A 12596-nucleotide genomic window follows, 5' to 3' on the forward strand; every position below is an offset into this window, starting at 1 on the left:
CACACACAACTCCATGCAGCATTTGAAAGACCACAATCAAGGAGAAAGCGTTCCAGTGATCGAAAGCAAAGAGGGCCTCTTGCAATCTGTAGCTGGCAAAATGTGGCTCTGTATTGTTTGATAAAAATAATCAGATCCCCGGGCGCCTGGGTGGGCGTCTGTCTTCGGCTCAGGTCATGATCTCAGGGTCCTGGGATCCAGCCCAATGTTGGGCTCCCTGCTCAGTGGGGAGCCTGCTTCTCCCTCTCTCTCTGCAGCTCCCCCTACTTCTGCTCTCTCTCTCTCTCTCTCTGTCAAATAAATAAAATCTTAAAAAAAAAAAAAATCAGATCCCTCTGGCTTCCCATTGGACTTGCTTGATAAACCAATAGAACATTACTTTGAGCCCCGATCTGCAATGCAATTTATTTTATAAAAAAGATAATGGTAAGGTGTACTAGCGTGTCAATTTCTGGAAATGTCCTAAATCCTAAGTTAGCTTTCCTTTATGGCTACCTATCACCCACCTGTTTAAAATTAGACTTTAATTCTTCAGATTGTGTTGAAATCCTACTCCAATCCCATGCAGAAAAGTTCTCACGTACACCCTTCCCCTTCCCTGCATCACACCTGCTGTCTTAGACCCTACGTACAGAAGTGAGCTTCCAAACACCTAGGCTACATGACAGCTGGACTTCATTCTTGTTCCGGCTCGGGCCAGTTGGACTTCATTCTTGTTCCGGCTGGGGCCAGTTGTATAGGCTGGTCCCCAGTATGACCCCCGGCAAAGAAAAAGAGCTTAATAAATGTCTGTGGGAAGAGGGAGAAAAGGTAAACTTACATTGAGTAAGCTGCCTTTAGGGTTCTCCTGGGAACCACACATCAGGAGAATCCAATCTGGGAGAGTGTGAGGACATAGAGGAGGGGTGTGTTGAGAGAGTCCTTTGAGAGACCAGAGTTGAGTTGCCTCTGATTTGAAATTTAGGGAAACTGGGTGAAGTGTAAGAGCTGAGAGATTAGATGGCATTTCAGGCATTTTGGAGGTGGGGTGATGGCAAAATGGCTTGGATCAGGGTGGAATACCTAAGAGAGGAAAGGCTTCACGGAGACGGAGAGAGGACTAGGTTCAGAATCACCTAACAGGATGCCGTGGCTAAAAGCATTCAGGATTGGGGGAAGGGGGTAGACCTTGCCAAGCCTATTTTTCTTAGCTGACAAAGAGCTCCATCCAGTCCCCTCTCTGCAGCTGTACTTTCTTACAGATGTGAAGGTGGCACCTTTGTGTATGTTCACATCTCTGTTCTAATTGATTTTTTTTTTAAGATTTATTTTAGAGAGAGAAGGGGGGAAAGAACAGAAGGAGAATGAGAGAGAGAATCTCAAGCAGACTCCCTGTTGAGCGAGAAGACTGATGTGGACCTTGATCTCAGGACCCTGAGACCATGACCTGAGTCGAGATCAAGAGTCTATGGCTTAACTAACTGAGCCACCTAGGCACCCCCTAACTGGTCTTATGGCAATTCAAAGCAGTGGTCTTGAGGGCATATTTTTCTGGAAGTCTGTATTCATTTGAATATGTTTGGTTGCATAGAACAGAGTCTAAAACAACAGAGGCTTAACCAAGATAAGCGTATTTTTCTCTCTCATAACAGCTAAAGCTGGAGTGGTGGGTGTTCTCTGCTAAGTTGTCAGGGCTCTGGCTTCTTTATCTGGTTGCTCTGTCTTTCCTAGGAAATTGATTTTGTCTGGATGGTTCTAGATGGGTCACCCCTGTGTCTGCATTCCAGCCAGCAGGAAAAAGGAAATAGGGAACATATCCCTTCTCTTTAAGGACATGATCCAAAGTTTCACACTTACTGTCCCTGTCACCTCCTTTGGCCCAGGACTTAGTCTCATGGCCACACCTACCTGCGGGCAAGGCTGAGAAATTCAGTCTTGTTTCTGATGGCCCTATGACATCCCTACAGGAGGTTTCTCCACGCTGACCCACCTAGAACTAACTTCCAAGTTCTCATCTGCTGCTACACTTGACTTTTGATTTAGGTCACTTTCTAAAGACCCAACTTCAACTCTCCTTATCTGGAAATGGACATATCCTCCTTTCCTTAATCCAAATAAGACAATTTAAAAAAGGAAAGTGAGGGGAAAGGAACATTAAAAACATTGACTAATATTATATATGCTCACAATTTATTTATGTGTATCAGCTACTCTTCCAAATACTCTATTTAGTTTAACTCATTTGATCCTCACGACACCTTTATAGGTATAAGTACAATAATTATCAAGATCGCTCTTTATAGGTAAAACAGAAATTAAGTTGCTTGTCCAGGGTGATTGCACAGGTTGTCCAGAATGAGGTGTGTCTGCCACATACATGTAGGGAAGACGTTAAAACATCAAATTTATTGGAGCCAAACACAGGGTTCATACAATCCCTTGCTTGAATTTTTTTTTTTTTAATTCATTTGAGACACAGAGATAGAGAGAGAGAGAGAGCATGAGCAGGGGGAGAAGCAGAGGGAGAGGGAGGCTTCCCACTGAGCAGGGAGCCCGATGCGGGGCTCGATCCCAGGACCCTGGGATCATGACCTGAGCCAAAGGCAGACGCTTAACCATCTGAGCCACCCAGGCGCCCCCACTTGCTTGAATTTATGCAATGGCTCTTAACAGGTATCCCTGTTTCTACCCATATGCGCCTCTGAAGTCTATTCTCAACATAGTAGCAAATGTGTATGTGTTTTTAAGATTTCATTTATTTGAGCGAGCGAGCGAGAGAGACACACACACACACGTGAGTACGAGTGGGGGAGGGGCAGAGGGAGAAGCAGACTCCCCACTGAGCGGGGAGCCCAAATCCGAATCCAGGGCTCGATCCTGGGACTCTGGGATCATGATCTGAGCCAAAGGCAGACGCTTAACCGACTGAGCCACCCAGGCACTCCTGTTGTTGTTGTTGTTGTTGTTTTTAATAAAATATGAGTCAGATCAGGTCACTCCTCTGCTGACAGCTCCCCACTTCACTCAAAGACCCAAGTTCTCTGTCACCAGTATGATCCAACCACCTCCCCATTAACCTCTCTGACTACTGCTACCTCCCTGCCCCTCAGTCCCAGGGTGAATACATTCTCCTCTGACCCTCCTACACCACCTCGTGTATGCGTTAAAGCATCCCATATCTGTGTGATTTTCTGGGTTCATTTGTGTCTCTTTCAGGAGACGGTACGCTCCTTGAGGGTAGGGACATGTGTTCCTAGTGCTTGGCGCATAGTGGTGATTCCAAGTGTTTGCTAAAGAAGAATGAATGCTTGCAACACCCCCAGACCCCACCTAACTCTTCTTTCAAATCCCGCTCTCTGGATGGGTCTGATAAACTCAACATACCCAGATACAAATGATTAATATGGTTGCATGTATTGATCCTTCCAGGGCTCCTGGCTTTCTAATAATAGGCAGAATCTTAAGTCAAAGAATGGCATTTAAATGCAGAGCAGGGGTGGCGCCTGGGTGGCTCAGTCGTTAAGCGTCTGCCTTCAGCTCAGGTTATGATCCCAGGGTCCTGGGATCGAGCCCCGCATCAGGCTCCCTGCTCCACGGGAGGCCTGCTTCTCCCTCTGCTGCTCCCCTTGCTTGTATTTCCTCTCTCCCTGCCTCTCTCTCTGCCAAATAAATAAATAAAATCTTTAAAAATAAATAAATAAATAAATGCAGAGCAGGGATCACCTGCCGGGCCCTGTGGGAGGAGCGAGCGACTCTTGATTTGGAGGTTGTGAGTTCAAGCCCTACAATGGGTGTAGACATTAATTAAGAAAAAAATCTGAAAAAAATTTAGAGTAGCAGCAGGGGAGGGAAGATTTGCAGGGGGGGGGGGGGGGGCTGGAAACACTTCCTGGCAAATCATATAACAACACTGGTGGATGTCTGCTCTGTTTGTGAGCTGCTAAGCTGGTACTCCTGAATCAAGACATTGCTAAGCGTCTCCCCTTTTATTGCCTCAGAGAAGGAAAACACTTGCCACTGAACCAAGAACAGTTCATTTTTTTCCTCCTTTACCCTCACAAACTCCACTCCTATTTTTAAATTTTACTTATGCCTTGGCAAGTTCTCTTTTTGTTTTTCTCTGAGAAATGGCACTTCTAAAACTTTTTCTTCTGCATTCCTGAATCGCAACTTTTTGATGCCAAAGCTGGAGGGAGGCTCATCTTTCAACTGAAAATCAGGGTTGGTTTTTTTGTGTGTGTGTGTGTGTGTTTTTAAAGGTAAGTGACTAGAAATGAATCAAGGTGGAAGCCTGGTTGGTTACATGGCTCTCAGAATCCTTTGCTGTATCAAATGTATGTGCTTCGGCACTACCTAGGAACAGGGTTTTAAAAAATTATTTCATACTCCATCTGTTTCTTCATAATGTGCTTTTCCTGTTCTCATTGCAGTGATTTGGCCAAGAAGGGAAGAGGACCCTGTTCTTGAAGCTTTATCAAGATTTTTCCTTCTGCTTTCTCTCCGTATTCCTTTTCCTCCTCCCCTTCAACTTTCTCCCCCTTCACTCTTTTTTTAAATTTATTTCAGAGAGAGACGGGAGAGAGAGAAAATGAGAGCGTCCACAAGCATGAGCAGGGGGAGGGGCTGAAGGAGAGGGAGAAGCAGGCTCCCTGCTGAGCAGGGAGCCCGACGTGGGGCTCGATCCCAGGACCGTGGGATCATGACCTGAGCCAAAGGCAGACGCTTAACCGACTGAGTCACCCAGGTGCCCCCCCTTCACTCTATTTTAATCATGACCATCAGTGGAACTATTGGGGGATTTAGAGGAGTGGTGCCTCCATGTTTTAATACCTGTGCTGGCTGCTCATTTCCCCTGTAAAAGGAACCTATCTAAGACTCTCTAGACTTTTCTGTCTGTGCTATAAACTCTACTGAAGTGCTGTCAAGCAATCTTGTGGTGGAGAACCAGCTTTTTTTAATTTTTATTTTTTGGGGTGGGGAAGGGCAGAAGGAGAGGGAGAGAGAGAATCTCAAGCAGGTTGCACGTCCAGCACAGAGCCCAATGTAGGGCTTGCTCCATCTCACAACCCTGAGATCATGACCTGAGCCAAAATCAAGAGTCAGATGCTTAACTGATGACTGAGCCCCCCAGGTGCCCTAGAAGCAGCTTTCTAAAAATAAAAATTCCAATCTGTTGTGGACTTAACTTTTTCTCAAAAATAATAAATATGAATTCCTAGAAAAATGAAATAAAAGACATACAAAATACGAGCCCCCCATTTTTATTATTAGATTCAACAGGCGTTAAAATTACTGCCAAGTTGCTACAAGAGTGTCTAAATGCTTGCTCTGAATTTCTGTACTTACCTTGTTGCAGACCCATTAACAAATAGTTCAGGGACCAGCACTAGTCAGGAGACCACATTTTAAGTGGCTTTGCTGCCACAAACTGAAGTATCTTGTTTCTGCCTTATAGTGTCTTGGTTTAAAAGAAAAGATGAGAAAACCTACAAGGTCTCCATCAACCCTAAATGTAGACAAACTAACAAAAACTCTCTATGCACCAAAAAGCATACACAGACACCCCCCCCCCCCCCAATAGCAATACCACTTCCTGGAGAGTTAATACAATGTAATGTTTAAGTATGTGCACTCTGGAACCAGATATCAATCATTTACGGGTTGTATCCACTTGAACTCATTTCCTATAAAATGTAGATGGTAATAATAATACCAACTTCTTCAGGTTGTTAAGATAATTAAATGGCATCCTATACACATAGCTCTTCAAATAGTAGGCACTCAATAAATTTAGTTGTTATTCTTTTCACTTGAGGGAATAAAGAGGTCCCTATTGCCTTGCTCAGCATTTCCATCTGTAAGAAGATGGATCTGTGGTTTACCTGGCAAACTGGGGCCAGCCTTCTCTTCCCCAGCAGCTAGAAACACCTTCTATTGGTGAAGGCAGAATCCCAAGTCCTCTGAGCGCCTTGTGAGGAATATCCCAACCACCTACACTTGCTGCCCTCTGCTGTTGTTGTTGAGAATTATACCAAGCGGAGTTTCTACGGCTGGAAACCGGCGCAACATCTAACCCCACATGGAGGGAATTATCAATAGGTACTTTGTTCAGGATTTGATTGACTACCCAAGAATTCATTTTAAAGTGCCTGTAACATCCTAGCTTTGCACTGTTTCATGGGTGTACCATCGATAACTGCACCTGGACATTGTCATCAAATGCTGATCTTGGTTATCTCCCGCTTAGCTAGCTCGTGATTGAACAGGGCCAGTTCTCAAACCTGCTCCTTGCTGACTTCCTCATGTTGGTTTTTCATGCCACCATTTCCCAGATGTCCCGATTTGAGTCCCAAGTTAGCTATGACTTCTCATATCCTTTCAGCTGTCCACACCCATCTCTCCTTCCCTTTGCAATGGCTTTTAGTGCCTCCAGAGAGGCCCTCTTGCCTCCAGGTGCCTCCCCTTCACAGGTCTTTGAGATCCACTGTTCTAAGGCTTCCCTCTGATCTGAGTCCCTGCTTCCCTGAGGGTTCTTGGTCCAAGTGCCTTTGGCCTTCCACATCTGACCTTCTTTCCAGCCTTATCTCTCGTGACACCCACACAGCGGCCACAGGCTGACTCCCATTCTCCAAATACACCTCATCATTTCCTTTGTGGTTCAGTGGGTGCCATATCTCCTGTCAAAAATACCCCTTTTTGGGCGCCTGGGTGGCTCAGATGGTTAAGCGTCTGCCTTCGGCTCAGGTCATGATCTCAGGGTCCTGGGATCGAGTCCCGCATCGGGCTCCCTGCTCCTTGGGAGCCTGCTTCTCGCTCTGCCTCTCTCTCTCTCTCATGAATAAATAAATAAAATCTTTAAAAAAAAAAAATACCCCTTTTTTCTACCAAGTCTTTATTCCTCATCTCAAATGCTGTTCCTTCCACAGTGTCTTCTCTGTCCATTCCAGGAAGCACTGCTGCAACTTCTATGGAATTTCTTACTTACCACTCAGGTTTCCCTTATGAAATGTGTTGTTACTTGGGTAAATTTCTTCTTATCATTTTTTTTTTCCTGACCAAATGTTTTGTTGAAATGTGTGGAATTAATAAAGAAAATGATAACATTAAAAATAATTATTGGACCTCTGCTTTTTAAATTTTTAAAAAATTTTTTAGTGTGGAGATATCACACCCAGTGTGGAGCCCAGTGTGGGGCTTGAACTCACGACCCTGAGATCAGACCTGAGCTGAGATCATGAGTCGGATGCTTAAGCGACTGAGCCACCCAGGAGCCCCTGGATGTCTGCTTTTAATCAAGATGCAGCATAACAAGGACAGATGCATCTCTCACTTGAAACAACAACAAAAAACTGGACAAAATATATGAAACAGTAGTTTTCAAGATCTTGGGTATCAGGCAACAAGGGACAGTGATTCCACAAAAGGGGGTAAACAAATGAGGTATGACCTATGATATTACCCCAGCTTACTGCCTTGAGAGAGTTCCCAAGCTGTGGCACAGTGAGGGGGAGCCCAGGTAGAGCCTGGTGGACTCTTTGATTTGGGGATACAGGGCTGAGAGACTGGGGAAAGCAAGGTGGCTCAAATTGACAGGACAGAGTATTGGAAAAGAAAGCACCAAAGACAGCAAGCTCCAGAGATCTACCCAGGATCCCCTTCAAGTTTCCAGGAGAGTGCTGATCATTGCAGGTGTGAAAGGAGACAACCTGAGGCCGGGGAAAGAATCATCCAAAAAAATTAGAGAGGACAGTATACACTGGGTTGGGGAGAATTAGTGCCTTTTCCCACCAGCCAGACTGGGAAGCCGCATAATTCATGGAGCATCAGGTAGAGACTCAGAAGTGAGAAGTGGTGATGAGCACTGGGTGTAAAATGCAACTAATGAATCCTTGAACACTACATCAAAAACTAATGATGTACTTCATGTTGGCTAATTGAACACAGTAATAAAAAATTTAGGGCGCCTGGGTGGCTCAGTTCATTAGGCGACTGCCTTCGGCTCAGGTCATGATCCTGGAGTCCCGGGATCGAGTCCCGCATCAGGCTCCCTGCTCGGCGGGGAGTCTGCTTCTCCCTCTGACCCTCCCCCCTCTCATGTGCTCTCTCTCATCCTCTCTCTCTCAAATAAATAAATAAAATCTTTAAAAAAAATTTTTAAAAAAAGAAGTGGGAAATAATTAGCCCCAGGATAAACACGCCTCTGGGTCCACCTAGCAAAGCCTGAAAGCAAACCCCAAAAGCATCAAACTTTCCAAATAACAGAACTGCATTCTAGAACAAAGCACAAGAATATTTAGGGGATACAACTATATTCAGCACCCAAAAAGGTGAAAGTCTGGCATCCAGTGAAAAGTTACCAGGCATGCAGAGAAAGAAGAAAACATTACCCATTATGAGAAGAAGAAATCCATCAACTGAAACTGACCCAGAACTCACAGATTCTTTCTCTTACATGAGCCCTGCTTAATCTCCACTGCTTTGGAAATTTCTTCACTTCTTTTATATATTTTTTTCTAGTTTCACTGAAAATGAAGTTTTCATTTTAACCTTGCTGACTGACGTTCCATGCCATCTTGACACTGGAAGGGTCAAAGATTTATGGAAAATACCAGACAGAGCCAAGGCCAAATGATTATCAGTGGTTAATGGATTTATTATTTATTGAATGACTCCTTAAGCATTAGGTAACCTATGGGTCTAACCCTAGGGACAGTACTGAAGTCTGTAATCACATCTATGTAACACATATGTTCCCGGTTTTGACAGGTTAACTAATGTCTCCTCTAAGAGGACACATCCATATATTGTTATGCATCATGAAAAAGGGTCATGAAAACAGCAGTAGTGTTAAATTATAAAGGTATAAAATAGGGTTTATTAGAGAAAAAACTTACTAGTAGAAAGTAGTCAAGTCCATGGGATCCCTCAAATCTAATTATCCCAGAGCTCAGGCCAGGCATAGAGGGTCTCTATACACTGTGGCCAACTTTCCAATCAAGAGGGCCTCTCTGTCCTTAATTTTTTACATATCTTTTACAGTGATGGGTCAGAGTGGGATGAAGTATAGAACTGCTATGATTGGTCAGAAAAGGGGAGCCTCCAGAATCCCACATCTGGTATCTGCTTATTTGACTGAGCCAGCTCAGGTCTGCTGAGCCACTTCTCTGCCAAATGACCAATATGAAGGAGAAAAATGAACCTCCAGAAACATCCAGATTTGTTTCTCTTCAGATGTTTTAGAGATATGATCTGATACATCAATTACCCGAATTTATATTGTCACCGATCATGCTGTAATGGATTTTTAGGATGTTAATTTTGATTGCTATTCAAAATGAAGACAGTTGCCTTAGAACTGTAACCTCACTGGGTCTCCATTTCTTTATTACTTGAAAAAGGAGGGGAAGGGGTTGAGGTTGATGTATTTGGTAGCTACTCTCATGCCGAAAGTGAACTTAAAATTTGAAAGCTATGATGGCATTCCTATACATATTCTTCTGTCTTCATACCCTGAAGTCTAGCTCTCTGCACCACATTTAATGGGACTGGCTGACTTTGAATCCCTTTCAACCTTGAGATTCGATTGCCTCGCTGTGCAATTATTCCCGTAATTTAGTAAGAACAGTTAACCACCAGAGGGCAGTCAGGTTACAAGGCAGTAAGGAGTGATGCTGGCCATAAATGGGCAGCAAGGTACACATTCAAAATGAAGTGCATCTGTGACTTAAAATTCGTATTTCAGGGGTTCCTGGGTGGCTCAGTTGGTTAAGTGTCTGCTTTTGGCTCAGGTCATGATCCCAGAGTCCTGGGATCAAGCCCCCACTTCGGTCGGGCTCTCTGCTCAGCGGGAAGTCTGCTTCTCCCTCTCCTCCCCGCTCGTGCTCTCTCTCTCTATCTCTGTGTCTGTCTCTCAAATAAATAAATAAAATCTTTAAAAAAAATAAAATTCACATTTCAATTAAATTCCATGAAAATTTTATTGCCGGCTAACCCCTTCCTCTTAGAGGTTTTAATGGAGGCCTCATTATACCGGCATGATTAATTAAATCATTGGCCACTGAGGACTGATTACACCTCCAGCCTCTCTCACCTTCCTGGAGGTCAAGGGGCAGGACCAAAGTTCCAACCCTTTAATGACCTGGTTGGTTCTCCAGGCAACCAGCCCCCATCCTCAGGTGTAGTCCAATAGTCACCTCATTAACATAACACAAGATATCTTTATCACTCTCAACACCTAGGACATTTCAAGGGTTTTAGGAGCTGTGAGCCAGAAACAGGGATGAAGACCAAATATGTATTTCTTATGAATCACAACATCACACTTGCCTCCTTCACTCTATGTTCTGTGTTGTGGCAGGCGTCTGATGACTAATAATGCCTTCTGACACCTCACAGCCCAAACATACAATGTTAAGAAGGAAAGAATGGCTGTCCATTCACAGTGTGTGGGATCTCTTTTCATTCACTCAGCAAGTCTGAATTGAGCACTTACTATGTCAAGTACTATCCCATCAACTGGGGATGCAACAAAGCAAAGTTTCCTGACCTTGCGGAATTGACATTCTGGTGGGAGGATAGACTCAGTAACAATGAAAAGATGTGGATTATATAGTGTGTGAGGTGATCAGTGCCGCGGGAAGAAAGGAAAAGTAGAGTGTGGGAGGAGATTGGGACTCAGGCAATGAGTCTGCAATTTTCTTCGGTAGGGTGGTTAGGGGAGGAAATATATGACCAAAATTAAGGTGAGGGAACTGGTCATGTGGCTATCTGGGGAAATAGCATATCAGGCAGAGAGAATAAACATGAGAAGGTCCTAAGACAAGAGGGTCCCTGATAGTAGATGAGGTTGAGGTAAGAAGGCAGCACATAACAAAGAAATTTTGGTTTTTACTCTGAGGAAGCCTTAAGCTATTGGCAGCTGACTCACATATATCCTCACTGCACCATAGCACTGTGCCAAGCAGTTTACACTTTCTCATTTAAGCCTTCCAATACCTGTAATATTGTCACCGTGATTAGCTCTATTTCAAAGATTTTTTAAAAAGGAAATTGTAAATATTAGTGACTGGACCAAGTTTTAAATGAAGTAAATGAAGCAAATGGAATTCTTGAAAGCTATAACTTGAAGAATCCCTCCCAATGTGAAGAAACATTGCCTAAACAAGGCTTAGTACCCCAGTTCTGAGGAACGAAAGATGGTGATGATAGGGGGGTTGGGAGGTCCATAAGTGTTTGAGTTCAACCACACTAGCTTCTCTTAAAGTTCTATCTAGCTATTACACCCCAAACTTCCTGACACTGTAACTGAACTGACTTCTGTACCACTGATTCCAAAGTTTCCCTCTAGAGCTTGGCCTTTGTGTGGTCTGTTCTGTACACATTTGGGTTTTTAAAGCGGCAGCATCCATCGCTGAAATGACTTTTCTCTAGGGGGTTCCTCTCAAGCTGTGCTGGTTTAAAAACCCACCCAGACAGTGCTGCTCAGAGGGGATGTCCCCAGGACCCCCAGTGCTGGTCTGTGACAAGGTAAGCAGAGAATTTGAAAATGTTTGTAAACTTTACTAGCCATTTTACAGAGTAGTTTTATGTCTGCTAAATCGAATAGATTGGGGCTTGTATTTAGTATATCTTGTTTTTAAACTTAATTTTTCATAATTTACTTTTATAGTGTTTAATCTGAATATACAGTGGTCCAACCATATATACAAATAGAACTCTGACCCACAACCTGCAGTAACCTCGCTAGAAAACCGATGCCTTATCTATAATAAATCAGCTTAGGAAGCCTGCCTATTTTAAGTCAGACTTGCAGGAAGCCAGATTGCTAGCTTTAGAAACAACCCAGGAAGTTAATAAACGACTGTAACAATTGGCCCCGAATGGCCAGGACTTGATTAATAACTGACAGCTTTCCTAATTTTTGTCCCAACTCAGGATCAACCAGAGAAAGCCACACATGGCTAACTGACGATGGCTAGGATCACACAGGATGCCCCACTTCTTTTTTTTTTTTTAAGATTTTATTTATTTATTTGACAGAGAGAGACACAGCGAGAGAGGGAACACAAGCAGGGGGAGTGTGAGAGGGAGAAGCAGGCTTCCCGCAGAGCAGGGAGCCCGATGCGGGGCTCGATCCCAGGACCCTGGGATCATGACCTGAGCCGAAGGCAGACGCTTAACGACTGAGCCACCCAGGCGCCCCAGGATGCCCCACTTCTAATTAGTCTCCCTACAGCTTTCCCACGCCAATAGCCTTCAACGAGGGCACGCCTGAAGCATTGCCTTTTTCCTCTATCAACCGTTCCCACTCCTCTGTCTGCCTTTGATTTTTCTGCCAAAACTCAACGGGTGGTGGCTCTCCTGCATAGCAAGTTCTGAATAAATTGCCTTTGCATTTTTCATGTGGTTGGTCTTCACTTGTTTCCACATACTGGAAGAATAAAAGGGGAATAAAGAATCTAAACAGGAGTCTTCTTCTTTTTTTTTTTTTCAAGATTTTATTTATTTATTTGAGAGAGAGAATGAGATAGAACGAGCATGAGAGGGGGGAGGGTCAGAGGGAGAAGCAGACCCCCCGCTGAGCAGGGAGCCCGATGCGGGACTCGATCCCGGGACTC

Source organism: Mirounga angustirostris, unplaced genomic scaffold (genome assembly GCF_029215605.1).
Source record: "Mirounga angustirostris isolate CCGP_5_RB_7025 unplaced genomic scaffold, mMirAng1.0.hap1 SCAF_8, whole genome shotgun sequence".
Classification (NCBI taxonomy): domain Eukaryota; kingdom Metazoa; phylum Chordata; class Mammalia; order Carnivora; family Phocidae; genus Mirounga; species Mirounga angustirostris.